The following is a 13,432-nucleotide window of genomic DNA, read 5'->3' on the forward strand; positions in this document are numbered from 1 at the left end:
CTTTTAATAAATCTTTTTTTCTTTTCGAAAATAAAAATAATTTGCGGAAACTTTACAAGGTGCCACAAAATGTTTCTATCTGGTGGCAAGAACAATTTTGCTTCCAAGTGAGTTCTTCCTTCTTGTAAAGATGCTGAAAGGATTGAGTGGAGAACCAGAATGTAGTTTAAGATGTCTGGTATTGTGTTCGAGAAGGGATGGGCTGCTTGGCTGAATTACACCTCCCATGATGCTCATCAGTAGGTACAGTAACAGTGTGGCTTATTCCTTCAGTAAAGCAACTCCATATAACTTATACTATATACAGTACATGCATTAGTTGCTTGTGGAATGCACATGTCATCTAGATGAGTGCATGTTACTATAGAACACTATCAGAGAGATATGATGCATTGGGTGACCCTCATTTCTTTGGTACATGTGGACAGACCTACAAATCAGGTGAGCACAATAAGTGCTTTAGCTTTTTAACAATAAACTCCTATAAATATCCTGCCAATCATTGAATTGATATAGCAGATGTGTTTTAGGAAATAACCGGTTAGTCACCGACATTCATTGTTTCTCTGTCTTTTTAAGGCATGTTGTAATTGTTCAGTAAGCAGACAAGATATCAATGCACCTTTCATATAACTGGGATATAGAAAGATTTGTGCTGCTTTGCAGGCTTGGTACAGTATAAATAGATACAAGCAACCCGTGGATTTATACGCCTTGTGGTACTACAAGTTACAAAGAATTGAAGAGCGAAGGTTTCCTAAGTCTAGTACAACGATTAAATAAGTGAGCATGTATTTCGTTATTTTCACCTATTCTCCTATGTTTTTCTTGTTGGTCTGGTTTAAGAGCTTGTACTATATTGGTAGAATTGTTTTATGTAGTTTTGCGGTGTTTTCAGTAAATAAGTAATGAGATTGTAGTAGACTTGGTCAATAATAATAGCTCTTGTAATCAATAATTCTAAATATACTACTGGCCGCTTTGATGCTGGTAAAAAGAGACCCATTCGAACATAGCCTAAGCATTTATATAATAGCACTAATAGTTTCAGTGCTTTTATTTATATGTTACCCATTTAGTAATACTGTACTATATATTGATGGAGTTTTTACTTGAAAAGTCCACAAAATGATAGTAAATGCAATGACTTTACGTGGAAAATTGCAAAATATGAAATATACATATGCAGAATTTTGCATATAAATTGTGCTATAGTGTGGTCTGCAAATCACTTACAGACTGTAAAATTAGAGAGGGTCAGGACATCTTATTTTACGGAGTTATGCATATTTGAGCACCATGCTCCTAGGCTGGTACACAACTCCATTCCACTTTATAACGTTCATCTGCAAAGAGGTTTTGTGCAACATTTTGCAAAATGTTGGTCTGTCATAGGAAACATTGTGAAAACGTCACATTGTTGTGGTAAGTTTGCATTTAGCACTGAAAGCCCTGTGTCTAACCAGCCCCTTACATCACAATAATCAAACTTTTGGCCCAAAAAAATTACAAACTTGGTACTATTTACTTTTGTGGTCATTCCAGATGTCTGTAAGACCACATATGATCTGTTACTATACCAGTATTAAAACATTTTTCTTCTCAAACTATATACTGTTTTATATAATCTGTTGTCATGTCAGGGGCATATTCAATTTTTGCAGTTTCCTGCAGCATTAAAAGTATTACCGTTATTACGGTAATACTAAGCCAGCGAGCTGAAACTCAGCGTGAAAGTTACCGTAATAATGGTATTTGAGCGCACTATTACCGTAATGACGGTAATAGTGCGCACGCCGCGTTACTTTTACATGCAACGCCAACAATTGAATATGCCCCTCAGTGTCTTACTGGTGAGCAGGGCTGTCATCAGAAACTGTGGGGCCCAGTACTAATTAATCTGGCAGCCCCCCCCCCCTTCCCATACATGTGCCCCCCTCACTCTTCGCCATACATAGGGGATCCCTCATCACAGTACATTCCCCACCCCCACCCCCACTCCCTCATCACAGTAAATGTTCCTCTCCCCCAAAGTAAAAGCCCTCCCAATCACAGTTAAGGTCCCCCTCTCCCCCCCAACCACAGTTAATGTCCCCTTTTCCCCCCTCCTCTCCACAATTGAGGTCCCCATCTCTCCTCTCCACAGTTAAGGTCCCCTTCTCTCCCCCCCCAAAAATGAATACCTAATTAACTTACCTTCTCCTCAGCGATGCTGCAGCTACCAGTCACTGATACACTGGGAGTGTGCCACGCAGTGATGACTTCACCACGCCGCGCACCCAGCCTATCAGAGCCTGGGAGGCGGAGCTGTAGCATCGCGGAGAAGAAGAAGGTGCAGACTGAGGGGCCTGGACATTCCAAGGAGCCTGGACAGATGGAGAGTTCTGTCCGGGTCCCCTAGTCTGTCAGGGCCCCTCACAACAGTACTGGCTGTACCCCCCTGATTGCGGCCCTGCTGGTGAGAGCCTGGCGACATGACAGCATTTCCAGACTGGCAGGTCTAACTCTGATAGGGCAGAGCTGACTGACGGAAATTCTGGAATTGGGATTGAAATTTGCAAAATAATAATAGGACCCATGTTAATCCTGAGCCTATGTGTGTGTTCCTGTAAGCAGCATGGTGGTGCCATTTCGATTATATACTATGTAAATCAAGTGTTTGCTGTTTCTTCAACAAATGTTCATTTTATTTTTATTATCATGCATTTTTTAAACTGTCTACCTTGAATTTAATCTCCCCTAAGAGTGTAAAAACAAAGATGTCTCTCTGCCATAATGCTTTGAGGAGCAAATAGAAAAGGCAGTTGCAACTATTTTAGTACCTACCCGTCTATCTAAACATGTTTCTTTTTTTTTTTAAATAAAGCATTATTTATGTTGTAATATGTGCACTTTAACTTCTGGATTATTAGTAAAATAATGCTTTACTGTTCATGTAGGGAAATTCTCTGTGATTTCCGTATGTTGCCTCTTAAATTAACAACATTTCATCAAGCGAGTTATTTCCCTATAGAAATTACGTTAGATTTTTTTTTTCAGACACTGTAATTGCTTAGTTATAGCAGAAGTAAAAATGGGAAGTATCTGAGAATTGTGAGTTGTGAGTTGTGTTCTTAATACAATATGCTGCTTTAACATTATCTGTTGTGCGATTAGTACTTTAATCGTTTTGCTGATTTTTTTTTATTGAATATTCTTCATTCGGTCATATAACTATTATAAAATACATTTAAGGGCTCGTACACATGTATGCACTGACATAATGGGTAAAACTTACCAACTTTTTAAGTCTCCCCTCCGGGATGGTGGGGTGTGAGGATGGAAGGGGGTGCGGAGCATTATTTTAACCCACCCCAATGCCACAATGGGTGGGGTACGGAATAATGATGTTGATTATTCCGACAAGACTTCCCCCGACATCTTCACACCGAAGGGCTCCTTCCCGACGAGGCTGCAGGGCGACTGATGTGCCCACCGACTGCAAGCAATCGCGATGATTGAAGAAGCCGGCGCAACTTGATGACGTCACTTTGAACCGCGATGCTGTTATCGGTGCTGTTAAGGGGGTAATGTAAGTATGCGGCCATAGACAATGTACCACGCTTTATAAAGTACATTGTCCATGGCCATATATTTGCATTACCCACTTAACTGCACCGTTAACAGCGTTGCGGTTCCCAGTGACGTCATCAAGTCGCGCCGGCTTCTTTATTCATCGTGATTGCTTGCAGTCGGTGGGCGCATCGGTCATCCTGCAGCCTCGTCGGGAAGGAGCCCTTCGGTGTAAAGACGTCGGAGTAAGTCTTGTCGGGGTAGTCAGCATCGATATGTTGACTACCACCGGCCACAATGATGCAAGAGCGTCATTTTGCTGCGGGCGGCAGAGCCTAAGCGACGCGGTTCACCACAAATCGCATCATGGAGGCTGCCATCTTGCCAACTTCACTAGGAAATGGGAAGGATGCGGGAGAATGCTCTGCATTTCCGGGAGTCTCCCAGATATTTCAGGGGAGTGGGCAAGTATGGACTGGTTCATGTTGCATGTCTCCACCTTCCACTGTATCTCCTCATTCTAACCATTCCAAACCAGCAGTAGACAGAAATGGCAGTGACCAATAGCTGCTCTATTACTGACAGCTGATTATGCTGCTGCCTTACAATAGCCACACACACTTTCCCCACCAGCATCTACAATTGTTATTCAGCTAACTTTTGTATCACCTCTCAGATTGTAAACTCATTTGGGCAGGGCCACCTTTACCTTCTCTTTCATGTCAGTGTATGTCATTTGTGCCATGATCCCCCCCCATCGTCCAGCGCTGTGTAATTTGTCAGTGCTTTATAAAGATATGATAATAATAATAAATGAGCATGGAAAAATATGCTTCAGTGGTGCATTTTTAATGCATTTTTTATTGTGCTTTTTGGGTGTTGTGCTTTTATCGAAACAGTCTGTGGTATCGGTAGCGGGTGTTAAGGCATGTGATTAAGAGTGCTGTCTCCTAAAATTTTAAATATACAATTTTATCACACAATGGTGGTGATTGCACTATCGGTTCTTTATCGTCCTATATTAGTTTGCTTCATAATAGTTTATTAACAAGTGAGTAGTCAAAAAAAAAGGAGGCTACGTGTGAACAAACCCTAAATACTTCTGTAGACTGTAAGATTTCAATTTGAATTTCCCTTTCCAGTTACAAAGGGTAAACAATTTTGTGTTGCACATCTAAATTTCTGGGCAAGGATGAATTGTGGATTGTGGGATATAAAAATATTTTTGTATATATTTTAGTATTTGAGTACACTCTATAGAAGGTTTAGATAGTTTTTTTTTTATCTTTAATTAAATCAAGATCTATTTATATAACTGAGGCAAGTCTTCTTATTTGGCCATTATATTTTACAGTTTCAGCACACCACTTCCTTTGGCTGATTTCTCTGGTAAAGAAATATGTGAAAGTAGAAGTTCCGCTTGGACTTTAGACCTGTAACTTGACAGTCCAGTAATGGCGGAGTCAGAGTTCTGCTTTTTCCTAGTTTTTTAGAAGACAATTGTTTGTGCTCATTGTTATTGTGTGGAGTGGATGAGGGATAAACCCATGTACCCAGCTTCGGTGTTTCCATAGACCATGTTTAAGCAACTTTTGGCTTTCCACAACAATAAGTCCCAGGTTTCGGTACATGTGGTGGTCTTTCAGTTCCACAGTGACTGCATAAACAGAGGCTGAGGCATGCTGGGTTTTGTAGTGCCACTACAGATGTAGTCTCCCACAGCACTTGCTGGGCGCCTCTAGTTCCACAACAGCTGGAGATCCACTGACTTTGTATCTTCTGCTGCCAAATCATACAAAATAAGTGTGATAGGCGGCAGTGTAATACAGGCTTTTTAGTAAAACTGTGACAATAGAACGAATGTGCTGTAGCCTAAATAATAACCTAATATCTATGATAGAACTTGAAAGTACAGCACAGTTACAATTCCTTTATGCCATATTTGGGGGCAAAATAGGCCTTTTACCAACTGGTGGTTATTTTGCATTAAAAAAGCAAGCACAAACTCCAGGGAAATCCACATATCAAATGTTGGCATGCAGTTGCTACTTGCATTTTTACTTATGTTCGGGAGTTCATTGGCGGTAGTTTAGGAAATCAATGGAGCAGGTAGCCTAGGTAACGAATGGATGCAATGCATATCTATGCGCAGCACGGTGGATTAGTGGTTAACATTTCTGCCTAACATCAGTGGAGTCATGAGTTCAATTCCCGACCATCACCTTATCTGTGAGAAGTTTGTATGTTCTCCCCATGTTTGCGTGGGTGTTCTCCAAGCACTCTGGTTTCCTCCCAAAAAGCATACTACTAGTTTAATTGGCTGCTATCAAATTGAGCCTAGTGTGTGTGTGTGTGTGTGTTAGGGAACTGTAGACTGTAAGCTCCATTGGGGCAGGGTCTGATGTGAGTGAGTTCTCTGTACAGCGCTGCAGAATTAGTGGCGCTATATAAATGATGATGATACCTGTGCTATTACAGTCCATCATCTTTACCAGTTTAACAGTATTGTTGGTTAATTGTCTTTTAACTGCTTGTTACTATCGTTAAACTGATTGTCTGATGCACAAATTAAGTTAAACCACTGCAGGGAATAGGGATGCAAAGGGGCTCTGTGTCATCCATATCTCTGGACTGTTAGTTTTAATCTCTTTAAGTGTTACATTTGTGAATGGAACCTCAGGGTAACCCCCACTCCTGTCACCCAGGCAAGGATCTATTAACAAACAAGCCTAGCATGATAATCCATGCAGCCCATCAACTCCACTGTATGTTAGTGCTCTCAGCACTTCCTATTCGTCTATGATGCTGACATATATTATATGCGAGCAAGACACAGTGAGATTTAGCATGCTAGCAGACTGATTATCATGCTAGTTAATCTACTGCCGGGATCCTCTCCAGGAAGGGGTGGGGTAGCAATTTTTGTGTTAAATTTCAATTAAAGTTCAGTAAAGTAGAAATAACCTCCACCCAGTGACAGATCTTCATTAAAAGATAACTCCATCCAAAAACTGTTCTTGTTTTTATATCCAGCGACTTTCAGTAACACAGTATTGATTGGCAATTGACTTGTTTGGGGAGATGGATTGGGAGGACATTAATTACACAATATGATATATAAATTGATTTGTATCCATACGAGGCAGCACGGTGGCTTAGTGGTTAGCACTTCTGCCTTACAGCACTGGGGTCATGAGTTCAATTCCTGACCATGGCCTTATCTGTGAGGAGTTTGTATGTTCTTCCCGTGTTTGCGTGGGTTTCCTCCCACACTGGTAGGTTAATTGGCTGCTAACAAATTGACCCTAGTCTGTGTCTGTGTGTGTGTTACAGAATTTAGACTGTAAGCCCCAATGGGGCAATGGACTGGCTGGCGCTATATAAATAAATGATGATGATGAGTTCTCTGTACAGAGCTACGGAATCAGTGCCGCTATATAAATAAATGTTAATAATAAGAGGATGTCATGGAAGGAACATTTTATACAGATCTCTAATGTGGTCAGTAATTGCGCAAATTACTAGTACATATTGTAGATGTGATGCTTTGGAAATTGGTCACATTTCTGTTTAGCTTTTCCTATTACCAGTAACTTGAATCTCTTTACATTTGCTCTCTTTCATGCTACCGTGGTGTATTACAATGTAAGGATTGGATCTTTTAATATGATAGCATTTTTTTTCCAGCACAACCAGGTTGGTTTTATGTACCTTTATACATATTGTTTGTTCAAATAAAGTTAATGGGACGTTAATGCCCAAGGTTCCGTTCTAATATAAAAGCATAGATTATTATTATTATCCTTTATTTATAAAATACGGACATATTGGCCAGCACAGTACATGGAGGGGATCATAATTAAAAATATGCATATATATATAATGACATGAAACAATCTAAAAAGTGTGGGGAACACTTGATACCTAATGTAGTAGAGTAAAAATTGTAGCTGGTGCAGACAGTTTGCTTGGTTACTATAAACCAGAATCATTATTAGTCCCTAATCTTAAAGCAGCTTCCAGTGGTGTGTTCTGGTTGCTTTGAAGAGAGACAATGGAAGACGGAGAAATAAATGATGACCTAGGGCTAGATTTACTAAACTGCAGGTTTGAAAAAGTGGAGATGTTGCCTATAGCAACCAATCAGATTCTATCTGTCATATATTAAGTACATTCTACAAAATGACAGCTAGAATCTGATTGGTTGCTATAGGCAACATCTCAACTTTATAAAACCCGCCGTTTAGTAAATATACCCCCTAGTCTTTGTAGAAATCTTAAGATAGCTGCTGGCAACCATGATTGTCCTCCACAATTTATGTTAACTGAATCTCCTTAGATAGATTGTAAGAAGCTTTATTTTAATTATTTGTAAATATAGGGAACCTCCATTATCTATATCCTAATTAACAGTATATACAATAACATAGAAATTATTTTTTTAGGAAGTCTTTAAAATCTATATACAGTGTAATATGGAACTATTGCTTATATTCACCATGCATGTATGTGCAACACAGCCAAAACACTTTCACAACAGGATGACTTAATGTCTATTCATTGCATGTTAAATTAATATATTATATGTATTGTCAGGACTTTGTGTCAGGCGTTTTGTCTTCTTTCTAAAAATGTAGTATTAGCTTCTGGTGAATGAACTTAATGATCTAAGTATAGGGGTCGTTTTACTACTCAGTGAGCAGTAAACAAAGGATATTCATAACATTAATGCTTATCATCTTTACAGTTTGAGTCATCATCCATTTTTATAAAAGTCCTGTTAACACTGAAGGTTATTTAGTGTAGGGATCAAAAATTCTTAAGTTTATACCAGATAATGTTCCATTCACCATTGGGTTAGTTAGAATTTAGACAACTCTTAATTTAAAGGGACAGTGCTATCATACAAAATACTTTATTTATATTGTTATGTGTCCAGTGCGTGAGGTCACTGGACAACACAGTTAGAGGCATTTATGTTGTCTCAGAAAATGTAAACTTATCTGTAACCCATGGCAACATGTAACATATTTTGTAAAGTACAATTACACCTTCAGTAACTTATTGTAACTTGTAAACTTGAGACATATTCTTCAGTAACATAATCTGACATGCAAACCTGAGGCTGACACAGAAAAACATGTGTTCTTTAAAGGAAATGAATAACAGCAACTCTGCAAACTGGCTTTTAATCATCCTACACTAAAAATAAATGTGTTTCAACATCATGTTATAAAAATAGCTAAATTTAAAATATATATTTACAGATTATTGTTCATTGTTCCACTGTACTTTGCTTCTTACTCAGAAATCTCAAACTGCTTTTTCATTGGAGATACTTTTTCACTATTGTGAAATATTTATCTTACAACAAGTTGAATGTATGAACTTTGTTTCATATAAAGGTACATTTAACACCAAATGTGTACTACATCAGATTAACAGGAGCTTCACACCACTACTCTATGCTTTTGTTAATGTTTGACTACATGTTGGCCTAGCCTCTCCCACTTCAAACTTGCCTACGTATACACACACAGTAGTGGCCAAACTAAAATACTCTCTTCCTGTTAACATGCTAATACTCTGACTGTCTAACTTTTTATCTCTTGCACGTCCATGTGTCATCAGTTTTGAAGCATGAACACAATGGGCCTGATTTTGATCTTAGGATCAAAGCAAAGAAAATGAGCAAATTTGCACCTGGACAAAACATGTTACAATGCAAGGGGTACAAATTGACTTATTTTTTTGCACACAAGGAAAATACTGGCTGTTTTTCATGTAGCACACATATACTTGATAGCTTTATTTTTACACTGAAATTAATGTTGATCTAGGTAGGATATACCCTATCCCAACTATAAATCTGTCCCTACATTTTAAATTTACCGCCCCCTTTAATGCAACATGGTTTAGCCATGGTGCAAATTTGCTCTTTTTTTTTGCTTGGCTCCTAACTCAAAATCAGGCCCAATATGTGCCTTATTGATGTACTAATTACAGTTAATTAACTAACATTGCAGTTAGGGACACCATTTGCACTGAACCACAGCAACCAATCAGCAGTTAACTTTTATCTGTCTAGTCCAAAATTGCAATGGTTGTTAATGAGATCTGGGGTTAGATTTATATAGTGTGGTTTTTTCAAAACAGCACATTTTTGATGGTTTGATGTGCTTGCAATTTACAAAAGGCCAGTCCGCCCATCAAAGCGTCAAAATCAAATGCGCTGGGTCTGAAATCGCAATTCCAACTTTTGACCTGGCGGATATACAAGCCCATGAAGCAGCATTTTGCTAAACCTTCAGTTACTCCCGGACTTACAACAAGCTGCAATCACAAACTTATTAAAGCAGACATAGCTAACTTTTATACTTTATTCCTTGCACAAACACCCTCTTCTGTAACATTACTTAAAGAGGTGTGCTAATCTGTTTCACAACTGCTTTATTGCCCTTTTGAACAGCTCTAGTAATGGATTCTGCAAATATATTATAACTTTGTTCTGGAACATAGCAGAGATATGGCATTAATTTCACTAAACATCTCTCACACATACATATGAAGCACGATTAAGTTATTTTGATTTCTTGGGGAGGTACATTATCCTTATAGGTTCCTTATGGGGCCTGTAAACATTTTTGACACATATCATCTGGTCATTCCCATTGATTACAAATTTATATAGTTGTCTTCTCAAACATGGATTATAGAAAGTATTGCTCTTATCCATTATGTTTCCCATAAGGATTATACACTAGATTTGGATTGACTCAAGTGGTCCTTTCTAGACAAAAGAATTTTAGCCAGGCTTCTATGATCCTTGGAGCTCTTATCTTGGCAATAAAAAGTGCTGATTGCTTGTTTGTTACAACAGGTCATCTCTGAGTAAACAATCAAGCCAAGATTACAGAAATCAGGCTCCTGAAGTGTATCTTCCTCTTTCATCAAAATACCTTAACCTCTTGTTTGTTTGCCTTCTGTGATTTGCTGGAAACCTTTTTACCTAGAGTACTGTTAGAATATTGGGACTGTCTGTGCTATGCAATATTTGTCAGTGATATAAGTTACTCAGGACCTTGGACCCCTGAACAGCCTGCTTTCTGAGATTCTTCAGTATAGTTCCTGCTTCAACTCTGGCTCTGTACCTTGGCAAACAGCACTACTACTCCAAGCTTTTTGGCATCCAGTTTACTTTGAATCCCGCTGTGAGTACTACAGCTTGAACATAGAACAGCTTATATAAAACAATTATCTACTGGCGAGGAAGGAAATCTTTCTACCACACTCTGCCTGTTGATTCTGTGAGCACTGCAGCTTGAACATAGAATTGCTTATATGAAACTTTTGTCTGCTGGCTAGGAATCAAATCCTTCTAAATCACTCTGCCTACTGATACTGTACTGATGGGCTCTGGGCTCCTCACAGTTGTACTAGGACTTTTGCTACCTTTGCATGATCAGGAATATTGGATATTCCCCATTTCCAAGACATTATCTGTGAATACTGTTGATTACTATCAGAACTCTTATTATACTGTTTTAAGTACTACAGTCTGCCATTGTCTCTGAAGATCCTTATTTACCACAGCTGTCTGAGACTACCATTATTAGAGACTTTGTTCTGGGTTCAGTAATCAATTGTAAGCTATGTTTCTTCTGTATCTGATCATAAGTTACTCTGGATGTTTTCAATGTATTCCTAATAAATTCTCATTTTTTGTACTTCCTGCCTCTATCTTTCCTTGAATTACCTAACAAGTACTTTTCAGATTTTAGGATAGACCATCACAATAGTGACAGGGAGCTATTGGCAATATCCCATTTCTTCAGTGCATAGATCGTGGCTGATTATATGTCCAGGTTAGAAGGGTGGTGGTGGTCCATGGGACCCCACTTAAACTAGTGGAGGACCATTATTTTAACCACCAAAATCTATCCCATCCAGGAGACTTCATGAATACAGCATATGATTCTTGTGGGTAATTGACTGTAATTAAGTCTGTGTTGGAGATTGATACTACCTGGGATAAAAATTCCCAAATATTTAATTTATTTATCTTGCTATGTGTATGGGAAAGATATTGTTAGAGCTATGAGGAAGGAAGACGATAAGTAAATAGGAGGGACCCCTCTATTTGTAGTGTTTAGTTTGTTATAAGAAACAGCACAGTACTACGATCAGTGAAGGGCAGGCAAACAAGTCAATGGACTGGTGATGGCAAGTAAGACATCATCAGCAGAAAAACAAGACATATGAGTCACACCGTCTAAGGAAGGGCCCTGAATCAACTTAGAGTTCCTTATTATCTCAGCCAGGGGTTCCATTGATAAAGCAAAGAGTAGTGGAGATAGAGGACAAATGAATATGTCTTGGGGGCTATAACACCAAAACCAAATGTGGTACTTGCTTCATGTAGGGGCAGTACGGTGGCTAAGTGGTTAGCACTTCTGCCTTACAGCACTGGGGTCATGAGTTCAATTCCCGACCATGGCCTTATCTGTGAGGAGTTTGTATGTTCTCCTAATGTTTGCATGGGTTTCCTCCAGGTGCTCCGGTTTCCTCCCAGACTTCAAAAACATACTGGTAGGTTAATTGGCTGCTAACAAATTGACCCGTGTATGTCTGTCTGTGACTGTGTGTGTGTGTGTGTGTGTGTGTGTGTGTGTGTGTGTGTTTGTGTTAGGGAATTTAGACTGTAAGCCCCAATGGGGCAGGGACTGATGTGTGTGAGTTCTCTGTACAGCGCTGCGGAATTAGTGGCGCTATATAAATAAATGGTAATAATAATAATAATGTAGGGTCATTGTAAGTTGTCACATGACTTCTCTGCATCTAGGAATTAGAGCAACATTGGTATGTTCTTGGTTAGAAAAAAGGATCAAGGAATGTTTTGGGAGCATTTCTGGCCTGGATAAAGCATACTTGAACATTTGTTATCAAGATTTGGAAGGATAGGATTAGTTTAGTTGCTACTTATTTAGCATGAACTGAAGTCTGAGTTTAATAGGGTGATGATTCTGACTCAGTGAGGGGTGCTTCTTTAGCTTGAGGATTGTAACAATTTGGATTTATAGCATCTCATTAGGAAGAGCTTGGGGCTCTGCCACAGGAAGAGATGTTGTGTTCTACCTGACACAGGATGACTACCCAGGAACACTGCATCTTGATAATGTACTTGGGTGAGTTAATAATTTGTAGTTTGCTGTTATGTTGTGCAGTCTGCTATGCTGTAAATCCCCTAAATTCCTCAAGTCTGCAGTTATTGGTAGAAAGCTTCTGCATCTGTCTGCAGTACCCAGAGACCGGTGCAGAAGCAGCTATAGTGTTTGCCAGAGGTCTTTTGATTTATGGAAGTGTTTAATTTTTCTTATAATCTGCTCTTTGATATGGTAGACATGGAGCATCTTGAGAATATACCCTGAGGAGTTCTCTGGTAAGTGATCTAGACAGTCTGTGTATCTGATCAAACAAAGTACCCTGGTCTGAGGCGGTATGGACTTAAACAGCTCCAGATCATAGTAGGAATGGATACATTTTTCAAACTTCACTTCCATATGATTGGTTCAGTCACCCAATTCAGTGAGGAATTAAAATGATGTCTCTCAATGAGGCTCAAATATCTCTCATCTATTTTCAGAGAATGCAGAAGCATTTTCATTGATCTGACTGTTAGCGGAGATTGGTTATTTCTTTGTATAGCTCCTACCCCTTTCCACTGATATTTTGAAAGGTGAAATGGTTTGTACTCAGGACAAAATGCATTTCTCAATATACCTGAATAAGAAAAATTAGTCAAAAATGGACCTGTTGTGAAAATGCCCCAATCTAGTAGGCCACACCCATACCTACCAACATTTGTGGGCAAAACATCACC

At 39.0% G+C, this 13,432-nt stretch overlaps 1 protein-coding gene across 5 annotated transcripts in view; it reads left to right on the forward strand.

The window, feature by feature from the left end:
• WIPF1 (WAS/WASL interacting protein family member 1) overlaps nt 1–13,432 on the forward strand; it is a 69,776-nt gene that overhangs the window by 16,390 nt on the left and 39,954 nt on the right. Inside the window, exon 1 of one of the 5 annotated variants that reach the window (XM_075180600.1) lies at nt 42–243. The exons of the other annotated variants lie outside the window; for them this stretch is intronic. The gene's annotated coding sequence lies outside the window, so the exon portion shown is untranslated. Of the gene's footprint in view, nt 1–41; nt 244–13,432 lie in introns of those variants that run through there. 5 annotated transcript variants of the gene reach the window in all.

This window comes from Mixophyes fleayi, chromosome 7 (assembly GCF_038048845.1).
Source record: "Mixophyes fleayi isolate aMixFle1 chromosome 7, aMixFle1.hap1, whole genome shotgun sequence".
In the NCBI taxonomy this organism is placed as follows: Eukaryota; Metazoa; Chordata; class Amphibia; order Anura; family Limnodynastidae; genus Mixophyes; species Mixophyes fleayi.